Consider the following 4,515-nt stretch of genomic DNA (forward strand, 5'->3'; position numbering starts at 1 on the left):
TGAACTCAAAAAGGTGTTTATCTTATGGGTATTGGGTCAGACGTTCTTTCCAAACTCAAATTTTGTTTCTCATATTGGTTGGCTTGAAGCGTTAGATGATCTTGACAATGCACCAGATTATGACTAGGGCTCTGCAATTTTAGAAAAAATGTACCGTGGGCTGGATCAAGCGTCGATTGGTATAGCTAACTTCACTGGCATTATAGAGGTAAATATCAAAATTATTATTTTTAAATTTAAATAAATTTTATGAACAAATGTGGATTAAGTCAGAATACTAAATTATGGAGTAATTTATAGTATTGGTGGTATACCTCTTCCGTGTTGGTAAACCAATCCTTAAAGACGATATCCATAGATTTCCAATCTCGGACATGTATCTCTCGACCAACTGGACGAAAGACACTGGAAGCGACGTCTCGGGTTCCAGTTTTGTTCACAAGTTTCAACAGATGACTCAGAGCCATAATAATGTTGTTGTTCACCCTTACCTTGATTTTCCTGAGTATGGTGGTAATGATGTATGACGTATTCTCGATTATTCTCTCTGTAGAGTTGTTTTTTACACTCCAGAACTGGATACAGGTGTTTGGTACCTGGGAGAAAGACTGTTGTACCAGTTACAAAATATATATGCAATTGCAATTAACCCGCCATCACATATGAAAACCTCTGCATCAGATTTTGATCAACTGAGAATAATCCAGTAGGAGAGGTATGAACTAAATACAAAGTGGAATATTGATGAAGCAAGAGTAATATTGATGTAGCGCACTATGTCACCTGTTACAGGCCGATTACGAGGTCTGTAATTGGGAGATAAAACATGCCCATCTATAATTTTGATTTCCCAGGGTTATCAAGCCTGGATCATGATGTAAATATCGTTCCTAGCAAGATTCCTTCAAAAGATCAATGCTTTATTACTTACCCCGCCACGGGTGCAAGTTCTTCATCATCTTCGTCAAATATGCCCGAAATTCGTTGGGAGATGCCAAGTATTACTTCACAAGGTGAGCCAACCACGATCCCCATTGTTTCCAAATCTATGGAACGTGATTATCCTTACTACAATGTGGTTGCCAGTAACGACGACTTGAATAGACAACTGAACGAAATGTATTGGCTGAATTGGAAAATGGAGGCTATACACTTGGGTGTGTGTCGGAAATGGAATACATACACAATGTTTAGATTGAGTCCAACTGTAAATGCTGATTCACAACCTTTCGATTCTACCAGAAGAAACATATCATGACACGAGAGTGATACAATGGTGGGATAAATACAAGTACGACACAGTAATTCACCACAAATACGACACGATACTTCACCACAAACTGTGCAAGTATCTCAACCTCAAGTAATTTAGCCAGATCCTAGGCACATTTCATCATCATTCTCGCCATACATCTCAAATGATGCTTGTTACATTATTACACCACCACCTAAACAACAAACATCTTATATGCTTAGAGGACCAAGTTATTTCGAATCGCATAGTGTTTTTCAACTAGTTTTTTCCCCTTATGGAAATTTAGCAAATATGTTGGCATGTGGGGATATTACGGGCCTTGGAGAATGGCTGACTCCAGGCTCCAAAGATAACGATGAACGACGTTAGAGAGATTGTAATTTTTAATTCTGTTACACTTGTAATTTTAGTTTTAATCAATTAAAAAGTACGACAGTTTGTTTAAATGAAATTGCATATGTTTAAAATTAAGCGTTTTACAATAACTTCACTGAAATTACATATGCTTAAAATTAGGCGTTTTACATTAGCTTCACTGATGAGAAGTATTTTGTGGAACAACAACTACAATGATGGGGTTGAAATTGTTCAACAACTTAAGGGTTTCGAAACTAAAAGCCATATTTTTCCATCTTCGCCATTCAACCAAAGATCTTGCTACCATATCAGCATCAGTGTCACCTCTCAGTCTATATCGATTGGATTGCATAGTTAAAGCTAGAAACTCATTTACTTCTTTCTTAATTGTACGAAAACGATTTTCTATTTCGCATATAGAACGACGACTTGGATTACGGGGGCCACTGCATAAACCGCCGTGAATAACCGCCCAGAAATTCACCCATGGATAGTTTGCTGAAACAAGCTGAGTAAATAAAAAAAATATAGTTTCTTCAAATAGATTCATCTTCTTATTCAGTATTCAGAGAAGAAGAGTAAAACACACTAGAGGTGTAGAATGTGTGAATTTGAAGTTGAAATGGGGAGTATTTATAGAACTCAAAATTCTAGCCGTTGGATGACAAGATTTTTCAGCCGTCCAAATTTAGCGGTTGGCGGTTTTGGATCAAACGCTAGAGGATTCACCTCGGACGCTGGCGTATGAAGTAAAAACGGGCGTTTTGGATCACATGCCAGCTGTTTTGGGGTAAAAAATGATTCTGCTGGAAATGATAAATTTGGGTGTGCTGCCGAGAAACGAATCTAAACCCTAAACAAATGCACTGCACGGGAGTACTTTAGATTCGAGAGATCAATCTGTACAACTCTGGCCTAAACTAAGAAATGGCCATTCCAGTTTTGCTTCGGTCACAAAATGAAGGAGAAGGGTTGATCTTAGGGAGGGAAGCGAAGAAGGTGTTGAGATCAGAATGGTTAACTCTGAAGGTGTGGTTGTTTTATGACTTGTATCAGAATGTGAAACTTTCTTACAAAATGTAAGTTATCAGTTCTTGGTGTTTTCTGGATACTTGTGTTAATGAACCGTTGTTGGTTGAAATAGGTTGAAAACCTATTTATATAAGTCATAGTTGAACGCACCATGATCACATAGGAAATGGAAGTAGTTGAGTGATGGAGAGTGGGGATAGTGTAAAAATGATGAAATCCACGTCTTACTATGAGTGAGACGGGTCGGTTTTCACCCACTACTTCTCTGCTTCCACTAACTGTCTGCCATTCCAGACACTTTCTTATAATGGGCATGTTGCATGCCGCACGCTGTAAACCGCCATACCAATACCCTGATGAACATTCCCCAGTTTATGACATGTTTGATGTCTCGAGTATTTTCATGGAAAATGTGTAGTAATTTGATGAGCGTGTCTTGCTTTCAAACCCTAGCTATATTGACCATTCACGCGCAAGCTAGGCGTCGGGCGGTCATAAGTTACAAGTCAAGACATGAGACTTTTTTTTTTATTTAGTAAAATAATTAAATTATTTGTGAAGTCGATATTTATGAAACATCGTTTGTAATCGATGCGTATAAACCATCGCTTTTAAGCAGCTCAAATAATCGACATCCTATTGGTCGTCCCAAGTTGAATATAGACCGGTTAAATTGGCTGGCCAAATTGAGTGGGTGAGATGATTTGCGGCAGTTAATGGCTGCCGTTGAATCTATTAAAATCCCGCGTGACTAACCACCTTTGGGCAACCGTTTGGGATCCATGTAGGAAAGTCGCGGCTTGACCGATCATTCCTCGTGAAAGGGGGATGACTGGTGATCACGGCGACATCTTATTGGTCGCCTAAAATTAGATCTAGGCCGGTCGATTCGACTAGTGAGTTGGATGGCCTAGATCTTTTTGCAAAAATAGTGTGATGTTGTTGGTCGTAGTGGGATTGTTATAGCTGTGTGGCCAACCAAATTTGAGCTAACGATTTGAGTGTTAGCTGCGGGCTAAGAGTAGTTTGACCGGCCAGGGCTGTAGCTGGGCCGCCGGTGAGCACATCCATACCTTTCCCGTTGATTAAGATTAAATCTAAACTGGTCAATTCGGATGGCGAAGTCAGACGACCTATATCGTTTTGTGACAATAATGCGCAGCCGCTGGTCGTAATGAGGTTATTATGGCTGTGTGGCCAACCTGTTTTAAGCTAACGGTTTTAAGTGTTAGCCGCGGGCATGGAGTAATTCGATCGACCAGGGTTATAGCCGGGAAGCTGGTGATCATATCCGTACCTTTCCCATTGTTTGGAATTAAATCTAGGACGATCAATTCGACCGGCGAAGTTGGACGGCCACGATTGATTTATGACTGACATATGCAGTCTTAATCCCTTTAAACCCTTTTTATCTACACGACCATCCTAATTTTGGCCAGTGGTTAGGGTTTTTGCTGGCATGCTATAAGAATTCTGGTTGGTTGGAATTGTAGTGGACCCACCAGTGAGTATCATGAAGCTTGTCTGGCCGCACTGAGAGGAGGCCAGGCTTGTCGAATTGGCTGGCCAAAACGTACGGTCGTGATCGTTTTGATACTGACATTGGCAGCTTATGTTCAATCCCTTAAGGAATTAGGCGTGCGGCCAGCCAATTTTCACTTTAATCAAAAGTGTGTGCTGCACATTTAAAGCGTTTTGATTGGTTGATGAGGAAGAGGGCCCTGCTAGGGAAAATCGGCCGGCCAAGTGGCATGGCCGCGACCACTTTTGCAGATGCTTTTATTTTCCGCAGTTTCTCTTTTACTTCTTGTTTTCTACTTTTGGTAGGATGTTGATCCTACTAATCCATGACGGATCAATTTCCTATCTTG

This window comes from Papaver somniferum, chromosome 5 (genome assembly GCF_003573695.1).
Source record: "Papaver somniferum cultivar HN1 chromosome 5, ASM357369v1, whole genome shotgun sequence".
Classification (NCBI taxonomy): Eukaryota; Viridiplantae; Streptophyta; class Magnoliopsida; order Ranunculales; family Papaveraceae; genus Papaver; species Papaver somniferum.